Genomic DNA, 20,807 nt, shown 5'->3' with positions numbered 1-20,807 from the left:
AAGATGAATGTAAAATAATTAGAAGTTTATGAGGAATTCTTAATGTATGTTGTTTAATATTTGTTCAAGTATATACTGAATGTTTGTGTAAAAATGTTTCTAATATACTGAAGCTTTTCTTCCTGGACTTATGCTAAAACGTTTTTTTCTTTTTTCAACTAAAGCCAGTTGCAGAAACCTAGGTAAACAAAAATATAATAAGTAAATGAAATGTGGACTTGGCTGGCACACACAAGCTGTGACTAATGTTTCTGTCAACAAAATGAAAGTAATGCAAGAATACAACGCAACTGTTATTGTTATTTCTACTTTAATTCTAATGGGATAAAACACTACTACTTTAATTAAGTAATTGAGGGTGTTTGTGAATGAAACAAGTTGACTGGCATTGCTGTTTACTGTTGTAGTTGTGGCTTTGCAAGATTAATGTGTATTTGGGTAAAGTCAGATGTCATACAAAGCTGTGCCTACTGTTTCTTTGCAACCTAGTAAATTAATGCAGTTATTGCTACTTTTGTTTTAATCCTGGCAGGATCAAAGCAGATACTAAAGTTCGACAATTGATATGATGACCGTGGATGAAATGTTTGGCATTGTAGCTTTGCTGTAATAATTCTGGCTTTGCAGGACTAATGTGTATTTGGGTGAAACAAGAAAGAATGGAAACTCTATTTTCATTCATCAGTTTAATACAGTAATGAAAACGTTATAACTAATGCTGGCAAGGCCAAACCACCACCTACTTTAGGTAGGTAACGGGTATGGGTGGATGTTTGTAAATTAAATGAGTGGTCCTACTCATACTATTATTGTTATAATTCTGCCTTTGCAAGACTGGCATGCATTTGGGTGTAGTGAGATGGAGTGAATACTAATGCTGACCGTTGGCTAATGATTATGTGAAAGTAATGCAGTAATGTAACTGTTCTTTTTTATTTTATTTTTTCTTTTAATGTTATAGGTTCAAACCAGGTACGTTAGTTAGGCAATTGGGATGGAGGCTATGTCAGTGTGAGAATGAAATGACTGGCCCTACCATTTACTGTTGCAATTCTGGCTTTGCAAGACTAAGGTGTGTGTGTGTTGGGGGGGAGGGTAAGCATACAGGCTGTGACTACTGTCTCTGTGCAGCACAAATTAAACTAACACAAATCTATTATAATTTTAATCCTGGAAGCATGGTCAGGGTTGATCTCACTGTAACATAACTCTGCCCCTTTCGGTCTAACCATGCCCCTTTCTATTTGGCCCCACCCATTCATCTGTCTCCTGCAGCCCACATTTGATTTGAAGTCACTAGCCACCACTGCATTGCACCAACTGTTATTTTGGTAGAAAAAATAAAATAATTTTAGAGGTACATGTAAGTGATGAGCTGATTGAATAATGTACAATGGATTATTTATTGTGTTTACTTTATGGAACTGCAAGGCAAGTGTTATATATAAGAAGTAATTACAGATTATTAATTCAGATGCAGTCATGTTCACAGTGAATATTGTAGATTAGAAATAAACATCAAAGTAAAAACAAACCATAAAGACTTAACTGCATAATAAAGTTATCTAAAAGTAGTCATTAACAGAAGAAATATGCAAACACAATGGCCGGGATTCAGTAATCCTCCTTGTAAGACTAAATAAGTCTTACACAGAAACTGCAGCCTAAGAGTATGATGTCAGCATGCCATGCATATTCATGAGGGTGTGCTGACTCAACTCTAAGGCTAACACACGAGTGCAGGGGCATGTCAGACTGCCGAGCAGTCCAAATATCCACGCCCCTGCAAGTGCCTAAATATGCAAATGTCACCAGACATGAGCGAGTCTGCTCAAATGTGTATACCCCCAACACCACACTCCCCCATATTCTAAACCCCTGTACAAATATAATAAAATGTAAAACTTTTTTTTTTTATTATTCCCGATATAGCTGCCCGTATTTGCGCGTGTGTGCGCGGGTTTGCCCATTGCTTAGCTGCAGTTAGTAGTTTAGACACTGAAGAGGATAATAAACTACTTATATGCAAATTAAGCCAAATAGCAACAGTGTAGTGGTAGAGCCTTCGCACAAAGAGGAGGAATTCCCGGTTCGAGTCCCACCTCTCCCCTTTCCATTTTCTGTAGGAAATCTGTGAATAAAAGTAATTCCTGACATTTACCTTTTAAATTTTAGTAAAATGCATTGAAATGGCCTATGTAGTAGTGAACGATTTTTTATATATATATAAGAAGGTGAAATGGTCATGCATACTAATGAATGCATAAGTAACGTATCTTAAGCAATGTGAAGCACTGCTAAGCAATGTTTACCAGTATTAAGCACATTTAAGAATAATTGCCCATAGCTAAGCACTGCTTTAACTAGCGCAATGGCTTTGCGCGGAGCTGCACATCACGCCAACTAGCACAAACAAAACATGTTTGCATGAAGCTGCGCACCGCACTAACGAGCGCAACGTTGGGCAACGTCGAGCAACATAGAGCAATGTTGGGCAAAGTTGAGCAAAGTTGGCTAAACACAGCCACACCTCGTAGCCGGTCTGTCCAGTAGTAAAATAAAAAGCAATGACAGGCCTCGAACCCAGGATACTGTGCACCATAATCAAAGTACTAAACCACTAAGCCATGACAGCTTTTCATATGAATGCACTTCCAAGACATTCATACATATCAATGGAAGTTTACCCATTGCTAAGCAGGTTTGCTTCTAGCTGAGATTTTTCAAAACCAGCCAATCACAAATAAGTGTGGGAAATGAGGCATATTTAAGCTCCATAGGTGGGAATACTTGCCATAACTGGTTGTAGCTCCCATCTGCAGTCAGCATGGCTGGTGTTGAAGAGGGTTCTCATTTTGAAGCGCAACGGTGGGGCATTGAGGAGTTAAAAGTAATGGTTTGGCTCCTTGTCCATCATCATGATGCAAGACTCCTGCAGAGCCAGTTCCAGGGCACTGAATACAAAGCAGAAGCCTGGAACCATCTCGCACATGATCTCACCAGTTCCACAGATGTCCCTCGAACTGGTGAGCAGGTACAGACCTGAAGAGATGCAAGCAGGACCAACTGAACCAGTGGATTCAAGAGGCCTGTGGGAATGAAAATGCCCCACTAGTAAGTAGGTAGCCATGGAATGGAGTATGTAAGAATTGCTATTGTAGTCGATATTATGGATAGGTATATGTCTCAATATCCCATCATTTACTTCACAGCTGCAGGTGTCTGTGCTGCGAATCAGCAAGCCTATGCAGATAGGCTGCTAAGGCTGCACCACTAGGCAGGTTAGTAATTATTCTGCATGTATTGTTATATAACATAAGTAAGAGAGCCTGAAAAAAAGTGTTGTAGTCCAATAATAAAGGTATAATAAGTCCTAAATAATATCTCTGCATGTACTGTTATATAAAATAAGTCAGAGAGCCTGAAAAAGAGTGTTGTAACCCATTAATAAAGGTATAATAAGTCCTGAATAATTTCTCTGCATGTACTGTTATATAAAATAAGTGGGAGAGCCTGAAAAAGAGTGTTGTAACCCATTAATAAAGGTATAATATGTCTTGAATAAGTCTTCTGCATGCACTGAAATATCAAATAAATGAGAGATCCTCTAGAAAAGTGTGTAATGTAATTAATAAAGATATAATTCATGGAGTATGTCCATGTTACTTAGTTTGAAATGCTGTTGTACTCTTGCATTATATAAATAGTACTGTTGTATTAAGTTCTGTCAAGCCACACTTGGGCAGGCCCATATAAAGTGGATGAAGGGAGTGCCAGTAGCTGTGAAGCAAATATACAGTCCTCAACTGTTGGTTAATGGCTGGCATGTATAGGTAAATCTGGCACATGAGTAGCTTGTTAATGTCTTCCCCAGAAATGTCAGTGTGCTGCTAGAAATGTAGGGGGCTGTAGAAATATAACTGATAATGTCACCTGAACACATCCAGATATGTAGATATATAAATATAAAGAAAATATATAAATACGTAGCAGTAACATCTGCATCTTGGACAGTTTGTATGCCAGATACAGATCAGGTATATAAGGAACTAGCAAAACCCATTTCACAACTTAATGGACTTTGCCTAGTGTAATAATACATGTAGAGGATATATACCTGCAGTCAATAGGAATGTAGTGTAAACTTTAAGTACATATAAGTTGTTAATGAAGGTATCTTTTTACACCCTACTGTATGTGCATAAACAATACAATTCCACACCTCAATGGGTATGTCTAATTTCAAAACATTTGTTGGGACATATGTCCTATTGGTTTATAAATATCTGCATTTACTTTGATGCATGTGCCCTGTTCAAACACCACAGTCTTGGTGGCCTGTTGCCACCAATCAATCCTGCATGCTGTTGGAATGTCATATATGCATGCGTTATGCTTGCTGTTCAACTGTTGGAACTCTGGTGTGTTGGGTTAATGGGAATATTACTGCATGCTGTTACAACTAATTCGGAATGCTGTTGGCTGTTACCAACCCATATTGTCATTAAATCCTCCTAAACATAGAACGTATGCGAAGGCCATTCCCAGCGGACCCATATGTCCCACCTCAGCTGGCGATGGCACCTGGCACCAGCAGGTGCGGTGCCCAGCCCAGGACCTCCTCCTCCGTTGGCTCTGTGCCACCTTCAGGTGGAAGTGCTGCAGTGGATGGGGCTCATTCCCCCCGTACAAGCGTGGTCAGAGGAGGGCCACCTATCACCCTCCAAATGGTCCAGGCTGTGATGCGTAGGGAGATCCAGCGTTCAGTCGCTGATCCTCTACGCCAGCTCGAGGCAAGAGTGGCGCAACTCACGGGTGAGCCTGCCCCTCCTACTCAGCCCCCAGCACAGCCACCCTCTGGGCTGTGAAGGTGCAGTGGTGACTGCCCATGGGTGGGGATCTCAGTTCCAATGTTGCCATCTGTGGGCTCATGGGCTTGCGATTTCCAAACATCCTTCCCCATCAGTGGTGTTCACCCACCCCATGTATTATATTCCGCCCCTGTATGTGTCTTGTTTGTCTTGTCTGTTTACCTCCCCAACCTACCTACCCAAATATACCTACTTCCCCTACCCCACATTCCACTCTCACCTGAAAAAAAAAAAAGGCAATCTGCTCCCACAAAAAAATGACACCCCGTACATAGCTGCCCATTTTGCACACATGTCCGCTGGACTCATAAACTGAAATTTAATTGGCAGTACAACATACTTTGTTGTCCTCACCCCCCTCTCAGGGGTGGAAGGTTTCAAATTTCCCTCCAAATTTCTAGTATATGCACAACTATTGCTGTTAAAGAAATGGGCAGCTATGGACCTTCCCTACACCCATCTTGCACATCCCTAGCTGTTTTCCCTACTGTCTTTCCCTCTTTGTGCCCCTTTTTCACCATTTTCTTATCTCCCCATTTTCTTTTCTTTCAAAGAAATGAGCGCGGGGGTTAGCGAGAGTAAGCACTTTTAAGCAATCGTTACCGGGTTTGCATGAGTGTGCCCTTGTGTGCGCTTAGCTAAGTATTGCTAAGTGTCTCGCAAACCAACACAAACACGCTTACAACTGCTTAAAAGTGCCTTAGTCACCCTGCATGTGAGGGCCCTTGTTCTGCTTAGCAGCAAAATAAAACACCACTGTCAGTCTCGAACCCCGAACACACTATAGACTGCATGAAGTACCACTAAGCCACAGTAGATATACAGCAGGTTGTTGCTGAAATATATATATATATATATATATATATATATATATATATATATATATATATATATATATATATATATATATATATATATATATATATATATATATATATATATATATATATATATATATATATATATCATGCATCAGAATGAGTGAATGTAAAGGAAAGATAGGAATGCCATAACACAAAACCTGTTCTGTAGAACATTACCAGAGGTTGTTGTGGAATTGCATTACATGACTGTGATAACAGAACCAGCCATTCTAGCAGTAAACAATGTTACAGCAGCACTTTACAACCCCCACACAGTATCTTAGCAGGAAAAACCCCACCCAATTGTACAAAATACACGTGTGTTCAAGGTCCAGCAAGGATGTAGGTAGGCATACTCAGTACTGGAATTGTCCAGTTTTCATGAGCATCCTGTGCTAATGTCAACCAAAAAAAAGCACAAACTGTGCAGAAGTGAGTACATTAATATTCACAGTATAGCAGTTCACAAACAGTTCATGTGCCAAATGAAAACATCTCAATAACTATGTATGTATGGCAGCTAATTGTATAAGTTGAAAAGAAACTACATACTCCCATGTATCTTGTGTTAGCATTTGTAGGGGTGAGTACAATTCTACACTGACAACTGTGTATTGGAAGTGACAACATTCAGGTCTGAGTACAGCATTCAAATCACTGGCTACACCCCTAGAATCAGATATAAGAAGTATACCAACCTTCTGACTTACACAACGGTGTCCACAGCAAACAAGCATTGTCCCCACTTTGGAAAGCTGAAAGGGCTATGCCTGCCTGACCTAGCAATTTATAGCACTGGGTTGCTATGACAGTGAGTACTGCAAGTATCACACAGCAGGCTGCATGCAATTGCCAAATGGTGGCCACCAATTGGAACAGAGGCCATCACATGCACATGTGCAGATACCTATAAAAGCAGGCTGTACTTGCTGTCCACACATGCAATCATTTCATTGCAGGTACGGAGAGAGAGAAAGAGCGAGAGAGAGACACACAGACAACAGCAACAGAAAAGAAAAAAAGATATATAAAAAAATATATTGAAAAAAAATAATATATTGAAAAATAAATAATATATTGAAAAAAATTATATTGAAAAAAAATATCTTGAGAAAAATAAGATATAAAAAAAATTAATTACAAAACACACGGAACTGACAAATACAAACACATACAAAGGAAAGGTATGTAACAGCTACGTATTAACTGGCATGTAGTAGATTTTTTTGAAGAGTACTCTACATTGTTTGAATCATCCATATGTGGCAGCTGTACGTATCTACGCACAGATGCCCTGCATAACTACTGGCATGGAGAAATCAGTGTGTAGCTGTGTACAGTGGGATATGACTGTGACATATGTAGTTTAGCATTAAATGTCAAACATCTGATCAATGTTATCTGTGTTCTGTACAGTAGTGTGTACAATGTCTGTTTGGGGGAGTAGCACATACTGTTATATAAACATGGGTGTGACAGAGTAACAAATGCATGATAGTCATATTAATGTGTAGCTTAGCATTGGCAACAGCTGTACCAGGCTAGTATGCTAATCTAGCATTTGCAGCTATATATACACCCCCTCTAATATTACTGTGTGCGCACATGTGACACCTGTTCATGTTGCAGCAAGGCCCAACAGGTCAGCCGTGAGGTACACAAACTTACAACTGTGTGGACCTTGTGTGTGTATGGCACACACATACGGAGATATATGTCTGTGTCAGATATATTAGCACCTGTACATGTGCATACTGCAAGGAACATACTGCAACGGTTTGTAAAGGGTGGACATATATATGTTGTTGAAGGTTGTTATGTGCATATTTCTATGTAGGTTGTAGTGTGTGGCAAACAAGACAGCATACAGTGCTAGTATATGACATGTGGTGGTTAAACGGTGTGGGTATGATTTGTCAGGTTTGCAGTGTTGCAGCCAGTGAGGCCTGCTAAAGCTACATGGGCTGAGAACACCTTCAATGCATTCCGCACAACACTGTGCAATATTATGACATAACTGTATACCTCACAACCTTCGCATAATTGATATCTCCACCATGAAAGGTGGACTGTATATGTGCCTATATGTATATCTATATGTACACCAATGGATGTTTACATGTATGTGTGTGTGTGTGTATATATATATATATATATATATATATATATATATATATATATATATATATATATATATATATATATATATATATATATATATATATATATATGTATATATATATTATATATATATATATATATATATATGGAGAGAGACAGGGTCATATGCCTGGTGACAAAGCCGTGGACTCAAGCTCAATGTTGACACTGCACTGGCATCCCTTCTTGCAAAATCACTGTACCCATTAACTACCACATAGGTGGTAGTCTACTTAACACCAAAGGTATGATAAGAGACCATGGGACACAGGTGGACAGTAGTCTCCCCTTTGACAATCACAGTGCCACACTAGTCATGTAATCTGTCTACGTGGCACACATCATCACAAAAGGTGTGTCATCCAGGGAAATATAGGTCAGTGTTCCCCTCTACTTATCACACATAAAACCCATTATAGAGTACAATGCCCCATGTGGTATGTACCTCACAATACATCTACAGCAACTGGAAAGGACACAGACATACCTCACAAAGAGTAATACCGGCCTCAAACAGATGCCCTATGCAGACCACCTCACAAAACCACAGCTAGACTGTATCGCATACCGCCTACCCAGAGGTGACCTCTGCCTAACATACAAAGCTATGTCAAACCCAGAGCTGTTGGACATGCTCCACATAAACAGATCATAATTCCTATGAGCTACACGCTCTAGGGACCTAAACCTTGTGACCTCAATGAACAGCACATGCTGGAAGGATAGGTTCCTATCTCAGAGACATCCCATACTCTGGAACAAACCACCTATCAATAGCAAACAAAGCTCCTAATTAACAGTCGTCATAAATAATCCCGATGATTGTATGGGAGATAGGAAATACACCCTGGGAATAACCTCTGTGGCTCTGCTTGACAGGGCCACGTGAAATAAAATTACCTGTGTGTCAAAGGCCAGGGTAGTGTATGGCTAGACTTCTATAGGCCTTAGGGCCAATAGCCTATTACTTACCTATGAACCGATACACAGCCACATGTACTTGTTGCAATAATTGCTATGTGAGGTTGACTGAATGTGATGGTGAATGTGTTACTGAATGTGTCAGAGTTCTGTATATGTGTGATAGCTTAGTGGGAAACTGTTTCTGTCATGGTATTATGTGTCCTAGCTGTGATCCCAGCAAAATATGTGTATGCTATTGCTAGGCAGAAAAAGCAGTATGCCATAAGGTCTGATGTAGACCCTTGGTGTTGACTGGGGTGTCCCATTGTAGGCTAAAGCAGTACATGTATGCTTACTGAGTGTTACTGCTGGTGAATCCAACTCCTGTATGAACTGTAGTACTACCTGAAGCTGTATGCCTAAATAGCACATTATGGTGTATGTCCACATTTCTTGGAACCACTGTTTTCTGTGTTCCCTGTAGTCCTCACAGATTACATACCTCAGGCATAAGGTTTTGTAACTACTGACATACAGTACTGTATGGTACACAGGTAAAGGTCATCTGGGTTGCCATACTTTTGTGTCTGGTATGTATGTCTGATATGTGTGTGGGTATGCCTGTACCATGGCCTCGGTCATATGTGTGTTACAGGATATAAGTGCGTATCTAGCAACATGTATAGTGTAGTACAGCAGTATGCCACCTATATTAACGAATGTGCACATATGTTAGGCAGGTGTTTGCCATCAACGACTAGTGTGGTATACTTGTAATACTGTAACTGGACTATACAATCATTGCAATGAATTACAATTTTCTTGATGCATTAGCTTGATATATACCTTCTGTGGCTAGGTGGTGCATTGTGTCGCATACAGTGTGCCACGTACTGTTGTATAGTCTTACATACTGCTTTATCTTTATTGCTGTGCAAAACATGGTTTGATATATAGAGTGTGTCAGGCACTGTCAGACAGTTGTGGGTTGAGGACTGATATGTTGTATTGAAAGTGTGTATCCTCTGACAGCCAATAGGTTGCTATATATGGCAGTTAATTGATATCTGTACTTTAGAATGTTAAGTGTGCCACATGACTTGCTCACACATATTGTTTCATTGTCTTCCAGGGCCATGGCCCACCATCGTAATCCCACATATAGCCCAGCAGAGGAGGAACAGATTACAACAAGCCTGGTGCAGCACTATGCTTAGCTGTTCTCAAGAACCAGCCAGGACCAGCATGAGCGGACTGCACTGTGGCAAGATCTTGTCCATAAGGTAAATGACATAGGCATGCATATCCGGACATATGAGCAGGTACGCCATCACTGCAGTTATTTAATTAGACATGTCCGGCAGCATGCATCTGATATCCATAGACAACAGCTTGCCACAGGTGGTGGGGTAGCCATCCATCCCCCCCTCACCAGAGTAGAGGAGCTGCTCCTGAGCCAGGTGGCTCCTGGCCAACAACAACAACAACAACAACAACAACTAACATGTATCATCATGGAGGCTGGAGCCACCCAGCAAGTTGACACGGAGCATGCAGGTAACATGGCATAGCTGTAGACTACTGTTACCTCTATTGGTAGAGCATGCTTATGTGAGATGTGTACTGTGTAGTTAGAAGATGTGGTGCCTAGTGTTGTGCAATACTAATAATTAGGAATACAATGTGTAGGCCTGTGACTGTCAACCGTTGTACTACTGTAAGATTGCAAACACACAGTAGCAATGCCACAGTGGTTGCCACTGACAAACTGTCTCATATCCTTGTAGGTCCCTCTAGTGTGACAGCAAGCTAGCAGACCCATGCTGGTGAGTGTGTTCTACATTTAATATTGCTAATTAAATGTTCATGTCATAGGTGAGGTGTAGGGCATGAACACGTAACACACCTACGCATAATGCATGCTGTGCATGTTTGCTGTGAGACTATGCACATCCCAGTAACATGAGTAGCTGCCTCAAACACATGCAATACACAGAGCATCCCACACAATTGTGGCAGCACTGTAGTGGACATTGGATAGGCAGAGTTGATACACATGCACACAACATACACAACTTTGTCATATGCAGTACACGTTAACATGCTACACATGGCATATTCAGACACCCGCTGTAAGGTCACACTCCGGTATCCCAAATGTCATCCACACAGCACACATAATATACCTGAGGGGTAGAGGCCTCTCATGTGGCTGTGCGACACACTTCAACACATAACACATTCATGTTAGGCAATGCCCCCTATTGGGCACCTTACAAACCCATGTAACAACTGGCTGTGAAATGGTGAATGTAGCCATGGTACTGCAGTTCAGGTACAGCATGCTATGTGCCAGTCTGGAACACATTAGCAGCCTTGAGTGACCACATGATGCTGCATGATGATGGCTCATGGTACTACACCCCATCCAGTTACAGTGACAACAGTACTACACATAGTATTAATTGCTATGCACCTCAATGTTGTGTGTGTGCAAACATATGCACCTATACACAATATGCATAGCAATCACCATTTGTACAAAGTGACACATATATGTCTTTTAATGCTATTGAGTGTATAGGTCACATGACACACATTGTGTATGTGTGATGTTTAATGTTGCAGTTGTGTTGTAGCATGCCATGTCATGGCTGGCACGGGCATGTTCAAAATATGTCCTACACTCACCATAACCACTGTACAATGGCTATATTGAGCAATGGTATTCCATCAGGTATACATGCACCACTCATCCTGTGTGTATACATAGCAGGCATGTACTAAACCTGTGTCCACAATTATCTGCTAAAGACACAGTTGCTCTAAACAGAAATGGATATCTATGTGACACACAGATACACATACAGCCATGGTATGTATACCTGTGAGTGATGGTGCACAGGACATTGCAGAGATTTTAATACTTGCACAGCAAAGTTGTGTCCATGTACACATTGCATTCCAGGGTAAGGCCAATCACTGAACAACAACAAACATGCATCAAAGCCATGTATACTGTTATTTGCAAGGGCTGTCTACACTCGCACTGCATGCTGTTGAGCAACACACGTCCTGTATGCTGACACGTGTGATGTAACTGTTTGGCTTGGGATACTGTACCCCACAATCACCCTCTATTGAGTATGTTCTGGATTGGTGGTGGTGGTGTGTGTGTGTGTGTGTGTGTGTGTGTGTGTGTGTGTGTGTGTGTGTGTGTGTGTGTGTGTGTGTGTGTGTGCTTTAGTGAGGAATGTATTTGGGTGCATGTGTGCATTTGTGCATGTGTTCATGTGTTCATGTGTGCATGTGTGCATGTGTGCATGTGTTCATGTGTGCATGTGTGCATGTGTACATGTGTGCATGTGGTCATGTGTGCATGTGTGCATGTGTTCACATGGGCATGTGTTCATGTGTGCATGTGTGCATGTGTACATGTGTGCATGTGTGCATGTATTCATGTGTTCATGTGTGCATGTGTGCATGTGTTCCGACATCATGTACAGGTCATAAAGTGTGTTTCCTGTGTTCCTCTCACATGTGCTGAGTTTGGACTGGTTCACTGCAGCAGGGAAACTGATGTCACTGAGCAAAATAGTGATAATGTTGATAGGTGTGTTGAGGCACAGGTATGTTTGCCAATGACTGTTGTTGGGCCACCAATCGACAGTACACAAGTGTCCACCCCATCCATGCACACAGTCATACTGCCAATACATCCATTACCAATGCCCTTAGCTGAGGGACAGCGTACAGTCGGCATTGGCCAGGACAGTGTGGTATCTATGGCACATGCATCCCAACACAGCAGCCATACCCAGATGTCTGGAAGGGTACCACATAGGCAGATATCCAGGGGTTCTCATCGGAGCACTGCTGTTCATCATGCCCCTGGCAGATGTGCCACAGGTCTTACAACTTCACTCATGTTCCAGGCTGTCATGGAGGCACAGGCACATATGGAACGGTACACCAGACAGGGACTAAGGGCACAGAGTGCACATAACACCGCTGTAATTGACAGTATCCATGACCTAGCAGGTGCCATCTCTAATTACACTGAGGTCACTGATAGACATTGGGGTGAGACATTAGATGCCCTCTGCAATGTCATGTCCATGTGTCAGGACAGTGCAGGATGGTTGAGTCATCGATGTGGATGTATGCCAGCAGCATCAGCAGCTGGCAGTCACTGCGGACGTCCCTGAAGTCACAGCTGCTCCCGTAGTGACAGTACCAGCCCCAGCAATATTGGGGGTGGGCTGTCCATAGAACATCCTAGAAGACCATGTGCACATGGCTCTGGACAGTCCCAGCAGGGACCTGGGTCCAGTGTACATCCATCTATCTCTGGGGATAGTACCCAGTCTGGTTTAGTATCAGTAGCACCCCTGCCAGACACAGGTACCGTATCCGTGACCAGAGATGGTGATCTGTAAAGCCTGGTAGGTACAGTCTGTGGCTGTCCCACAAATACCCGTATATGGCAGCCACATGGTGGAACTGTGTGCATGCAGACACACACGCACATAAACCAGACACCTAGGGCTAACACATACCTGCACACATTGCATCAACATTGGCCCATAGCAGTACTCTTGGTCCTCACACACACGCACACACACACACACACACACACACACACACACACACACACACACACACACACACACACACATACATGTCGATTGTATGGCTCACTGTAGGTCTCTGGCAAGCCAACAACACACCCTGTGCATATGATGAAACCTGTGCCACCTCCTGTCATCTGTGACATTGATGCAGGAACAGGCTAGCATGGTGCTGATGCACAGGGTGACTTTATAGCAGTATAGCAATGTTAGCATGTTGTCAGCAATAGACTGTAATGATATGCTTGAAGGTGTAGCTGAGCAGACATAATGCATTAAAGCTATGATTGTCAATGTAGTATTGTTTACACCAGGGTTAGTTCCAATAGTGTATTGTCCACCCACGTGCCACTTGGCTAATGTGTGTAGTATTGGCAGCATGTGTTAGAGAGTGGACAGTATGTGTGGGATGTGTGTAGCACAGATTTACAGGTGTACATTTGTGAACATGGTGGAGGTTCACTGTTTGCATGTACGTGCATAGTGGACACATGGGCAGGGTGACATGCCCTGTATTACACAGTAACACTCCATAGTTTCTATTGGTGGCCAGTATGCATTGTACTACACACATTTCGGAACTTAACTACACATGTGTGTATGACATGGTTTGACACTGTGCTGTGGGTGATACTGTTACTATCTGTCATTGTTTTGCATTCTGGTAGTATACATAACTTCAACAGCCTGACCATAACCAATTGTTAGATGATGTATTGACAACTGACACACAGATGTAGGACACACAGTAATAATTGGATCCTTCAGGTACTATACTCTGCCAGTAACCAGTGGTGTTCACCTGCACCCATTACTGAGACCACTCCTGTTTGGCATATAGCTCTCTTAGGTACAAGCAATCACAATAGGGATATGTCCGTCCATGTCTGGTAATGCATACTGCAGCCTATAATGCATTCTCTTGATGACACACACATCCTCCACATGGGTATCATACAGACCAATACCTGTCAAACCCATGCTGTAAAGCTATAAGCCAACCAAAGCATAGTCATCCAGCTTTACGGAACATAGTATCCCCACAGTACCGCATAGGTAGTAGCCACCACCATAATGAACAGGTACTGATGTGTACATGCAACCAAGTGTTACATCATCTCTCCTTTGATAATCACATTTCCAAAGGTATTTTGAAATCCCTCAGTGGATCACATACTCAATAAGGGGTCTGCATGCCTATCCACAAAGGTTGTTTTACACCTATAATGAATAGCCATCATTGACAGACTTTGCTGCGTTTGAACAGGTCTGACATATACCTTGGCCATAAACCCTCACTCACACAATTCAATAGAAACCGTAATGAGTGTGTGTGACACGGATGACCTAGGCCAGGGATCACTGCAGTGGCTGGCCTTGTCACAAGCATATGGATATGACCTAAGGTCTGGAAAGCAGCAGCACACTCTGGCAAAGATGACAGATGTGTTCTTGGAGAAAGCAGGGTTCCCACACATGCAATAATTGAGGCCACATGTACGTATATGTATTTGCCACACAGCTACCTCACATGTGCAATGCACATACTGTTGTCATACTGATATGTCATACAGTAGTAAAAGCAAAACCCATGACACATTGACCAACAGTGTTACACACATAGAGCCTACACACACACTCACCAAGTACAAGATTCAAACCCCTACCTAAATACTTTATGATAATTGAGCAATACACATTAACATGACATGCTATACACATTACTAGATGTTTTCTTTTCCACAGGTATATTTGTAGGATGGTGACATCTTCAGACTTGACAAAGATAAGTATACCGCTTTTAAGGTGTTTTAGTAGTCTCCAAAATTGTTGCTTCTCTCCAAGGAGATCACACACAAACACACACAGTTGTCAAGTGCAGGATTCAAACCACTACCAAACTACTTCATGATACCAGAGCAGTACACATTAACATGACACACTATACACATTACTGGCAGTTCTCTTTTCCATTGTTATATTTGTAGGATGGGGACATCATCAGACTTGACAAAGATTAGTATACCACTTTTAAGGTGTTGGAGTACTCTCCAAAAAGATTGCCCCTCTCCAAAGACATCACACACACACTTGTCAAATCCAGGATTCAAACCACTACCTAATTACTTCATAATACTAGAGGGGAACGTATTAACACAACATGCCATACACATTATTGTGAGTTCTCTTTTCCACAGCTATATTTGTAGGATGGAGACATGTTCAAACTTGACAAAGATAAGTATACCACTTTAATGTGTTTTAGTTGTCTCCAAATTTGTTGCTCCTTTCCAAAGAGATCACACACAAACATGCACAGCTGTCAAGTGCAGGATTCAAACCCCTACCTAACCACTTCATGATACTAGAGGAGTACGCATTAACGTGACACGCTATACACATTACTGGCAATTCTATTTTCCACTGGTTTATTTGTAGGATGGTGACATCATCAGACTTGACAAAGATTAGTATACCACTTTTATGGTGTTTGAGTACTCTCCAAAATGGTTGCTTTTCTCCAAGGAGATCACACACAAAACAGCCACACAAACTTGAGAAGTGTAGGATTCAAACCACTAACTAACTGGCGTATGATACTATAGGAGCACGCATTTACATGACGCACTATACACATTACTGTGAGTTCTTTTTTCCACAGGTATATTTGTAGGATGGTGATATCATCAGACGACAAAGATTGGTATACCACCTTTAGGGTGTTTCACTACTCTCCAAAAAGGTTGCTCCACTCCAATGAGATCACACACAAACACTTGTCATGTGCAAGATTCAAACTCCTACCTAACTGGTTTATGATACTGCCGGAGTACACATCTACACAACGCACTATACACCTTACTGTGAGTTCTCCTTTCCACATTTGTAGGATGGTGACATCATCAGACTAGACAAAGTGGGTTACATTAGGTGACATTAGGTGGGCTACATAGAAGGAATGTCTAAACACTTTGGCCATGTGATCATCAAAGGAGAGTTTACTATCTACCTGTGTCCCCAGGGCCATAATGACTTTTTCCGTACATACTGGATTACCACCTATGTGGTAATTTGTTTGCACTTTGTTTTAGCCACAGGGGATGACTATGCATTCTTTAGCATTCTACTTGAAGGCATTGTTTTGACACCAGGTATCTGTCTCTGTAAGACCCTTCTGGAGGATGTCTGTGTCAGCCGTAGAGTCGATTATGGACCACGGTTAGCAGTCATCTGCAAACCTGTTCAGCCATACTCCTCTCATGCTTGCCTGTACCTCTGAGCAGTATCTACTGAACAGGTGGGTTCCCAGGACCAAGACCTGTGGGATGCCATTTGTGACTGGCTTAGAGTCGGACATGGCACCCGGAACTCCGAACATGTGTGTTTGATCTGTGAGCCACTTGGCCACTCATCCTGTGACATAGCTGTTAATGTTCAAGCTGGTAAGCTTGTCCATGATGACAGAGTGGGGAATGGTGTAGAAAGTCCTTAGTAAGATCCAGGTGGGCTGTGTGGACTACTTTCACCTCCATTGATGTCCTTGGTAACTGTTTGAAATAAGTCAATTAGGTTTAGGAGGCAGGATCTGCCTTTAACAAGGTGAAGTTGTGTAGAGTCCAGTGTCTGGAGGTCCCCGATGTCTCTGTTTATGGGTTCCATGACAATTTGCTCCATAGCTTTGTAGACCAGGCTGAGTAGACATATAGGGCAATGGTTTCCAGGTTCTGTTGTGGCACCCCCTTTGTGGAGCTGGATGACTGTTAGTGTATGCCATTCTTTGGGTACATAGCCTGTGGTACGGTTGAGTCTGGACAGTGAATGTAGGTGAGGGTGTAGTTCTTTTTGGGCCTAGTGTAAGACGCAGCCTGGGACACCATCCAGTCCCATTGATGCTGTGTTCTTAGCTTTGGAGAGGGCTGTCTTTACCTGCATGTCCATGAAGTCTGGGGCTCTACATCCTTCTGTGATGGACACAGGCCCTTTTGTGGGTGATGGGGGGGGAGTTTACACTGAACTTGTCCCCCAGGATGTGGGCAGTGAAAGTTGGTTCAGTGTATTTCTTGCCATTTTTCAGTAGCTGACAGTATATTTGGAAGTTGACACCTACATGTCTGGTATAGCTACCGAAGGCTTTGTGGTTGTTATTCTTACATTCCTTGGCAATTTGTCTTTAGAAACTGGCCTTGGATTATTTTATGAGCGATCATTGTTTCTTCCTAATAATGATCAATGATGCCTTTCCTTTAGTGAAGTTGGCTCTATCATGTGTTCGTTTCCTCCTTCTGTTGTCTAGCTTATTTATGGGCAATGACCACCAGATTGTTTTCTTATTTTTGGAGGATTGCATCTTGGTTTTATTTGTGAGGTCTCGATCCATGCATCCCTGTAGATGCTCATAGGATGCACTTGTAAATGATTCGGCAGATTGTATACCATTATCCTATACCAAGAGGGTTTTGGAACTTTCCACTTTGTTGTTGCGAAGTATGCAGTTTGCTTTTGAAAATGTCTTCACAGTGGTTTCATTGACTGGGTGGGGGGGGGATGTGGATGTCCAGTGTGATTACTTTATGATCTGATATTACCAGCGAGGGGTTTATCTCTGTTGTGGAACACTGGTACCCCATGTTGGTGATGATCATGTCCAGTATGTTGTCACCTCTAGTGGGCATGGTGACCAGCTGTTCCAGGGTGTTAGAGTTTTTAAACTCTAGGAAACATTGGGCAAAGGACATTGTACACGAGTAATTCTTCCACTCAATGTTTGGGTAGTTGTAATCTCCTCATATAATGGTGTTTGATAGGACCTTTATATTTTCCACTGTTCTCAGGAATACTGAGTGAGATTCCCGAGACAAGGCAGGTGATCTGTAGCAGGCTACAATATGATGAGCAGCTTTGCCCAATATTAGTTGCACTTGCATGGTCTCCAAGGCCTCATGCTGTGCCACTAACCTGAAGGTGTGGGTATCCATAAGGTAAATGGGTACACCCCTTCCTTTTGTATTTCACTTGTGGTTTTGGGTCCGAAGGTCGGAGGGATTGTGTGTGTTTTATGTGGAGCATGTCCAACAGCTCTGTGTTTGACATAGCTTTGTATGTTAGGCAGTGAACACCTCTGCGTAGACGATATGCAAGGGAGTACGGATGGAGCATTTTGAGATGGTCTGTGTATGGCATGTATTTCAGGCCACTAATGCTCTTTGTGAGGTATTGCTGCAGGCTTTCCACTTGTTGTAGTTGTCTTGTGAGGTACATAGAAAAAGTGGCGTTGTACTCTATTATAGTTCTAGTGAGTGATGAGTAGAGGGGAACAATGTCCTCTTCTATTCTGCATGAGGCACATTTTGTGATGAGGTGTGCCCCATAGGAGGGTTTCCTGACTACTGTAGGGATGTGATTATCACAGTTGTGTCCACTGTCCACCTGTGACCCAAGATATCTTGTCACACTTTCATTGTTAAGCATGCTACCGCCTATGTTGTAGTTCTTGGCTACAGAGTTTTTAACAAAGGGGATGGCAATGCCCCTTTTGACATTGAGCTAGAGCCCATGGCTTTGACAACAGCCATCTGTCTCAGTGAGGCCCTTTTGTAGAGGATGTCCACATCTTTAGTGTTTACAATTATGGCTCCTAGTTTGCAGTTCTCTGGAAACTTCAGTAGCCACAGACCTTCCATGTTAAAGATTACTTCAGGAAAGTAGATACTAAACAGGACAAGACCCAGGACTGGACCCTGTGCTACTGCACTCGTCACTGGTCCATAGTCATACTTGGAGTCTGCTACTTTCACAGTGTGTGTTCTGTCAGTAAGCCTGTTTGCAACCCATCTTGTGACATAGCAATTTATACCTAGTTTAGTGGGTTTATCTATATTTCCAGAGTGTGGGGTGGTGTTGTAAGCCCCGGCAGGATCTACATAGGCTGTGCGAACTTCCTTACCCTTGTCTATGGTTCTGGTGACTGCTTCAATGTCATCTATCAGGTTTAGGAGACATGATCTGCATTTTACAAACCTAACATGGTTGTGGTCCAGGGTTTGGGGATTACCAATGTAATTTTTTTATAAGTTGTATGATGATACATTCCATGGCCTTGAAGAGTGGGCTCATTAGGCTAATGGGGTGCTAGTTCCTGGGGTCCATGGTGTCTCCACCCTTGTGTAGTGGGATAACTGTCACTGTGCACCATTCAGCAGACACAAAGCATGAGATGAGGCTATGACTGCACATGGTATGTCAGTGTGGTGCCTGTTCGTTCTGTGGTTTGTGTAGAACACATCCTGGGAAGTTATCTGGTCCCATGGCTGCTGTGATACTGGCTTTGGAGAGTGTTTTTTACCTGTGCAGCCGTGATGACAGCAACTTTCCAGTCTTCCATTATAGAGATGTGCTCTTTCATGGGTGAGGGGGGGGGGGTAAAGTTAACACTGATCCTATCTGCCAGGATGTTGGCAATATCAGTTGGGTCTGTATATTTAGTGCCATTGAGCTGTAACTCAGAACAGATCTGAGTGAAGCCATGACATGGACCTGTCTGTTGGGCAGAGATCTCCTGAGTAGACAGTATGCAACAGAGTACAGATTGGGTTACATTCAGTCTTGTTGCATGGGGCAACTGTTTGAGGCCAGTAATCCTCTTATTAAGGTACTTCAGTGGTCTTTCTGGCTGCTGAAGGTGCCTAGTCAGATTCATCACCAGTGTGTTGTGGTACTCTCTGACGGGACTGATGACTGATGAGTAGTGGGAACCTCCTGTGACCTACATGCACAGACCTTGGCAGTTTGTGTGAACACATAGGATGATTTTTCTGACCACTTTGCGAATGTGTTTCTGGAAGTAGAGATGACTATCCACATTTGTCCATAGATCCCTTATTATCACCTCCATATTTAGCCTAAGTATGTGTGCATGCCCAGTATGACCTTTCAGTGTGATGCTAAATGAAATCCACTACATTTGTTGGAGTGTGTGAGCACGCCCGGTATAGACATTTATACTATATGTGTATGGAAAATCAAGTTGTATTTTTACGGCAGGGCTCACCTTTGTGTCATAGATCAACAGGGATCATGCTGTACCTGCAGGGCTTCCAGACACTTTGCATAGACTTATCAACATTTCTACATACAGTGGGGACAGCTATTCTTTGTACATTTCTACCCAGGGGCACACTTGATTGTTACTGTGGGTGTACATATGATGAGGGTTTCACCTGACACTTATACACATTTGTTATGCCTGCACTGCTATGTACAGTACACCATTTCAGTCTGTACTGTTACCTATCATACTGGCTTGAGGCATACTACTATACTACAGATCTTAGCATCCAATGTCACGTATATTAGATTGTGACTTCATAGCCTACACAACC

Source organism: Protopterus annectens, chromosome 2.part1, assembly GCF_019279795.1.
Source record: "Protopterus annectens isolate FY-2018-M chromosome 2.part1, PAN1.0, whole genome shotgun sequence".
Taxonomy (NCBI): domain Eukaryota; kingdom Metazoa; phylum Chordata; order Ceratodontiformes; family Protopteridae; genus Protopterus; species Protopterus annectens.
This window is presented reverse-complemented; position numbering follows the sequence as displayed.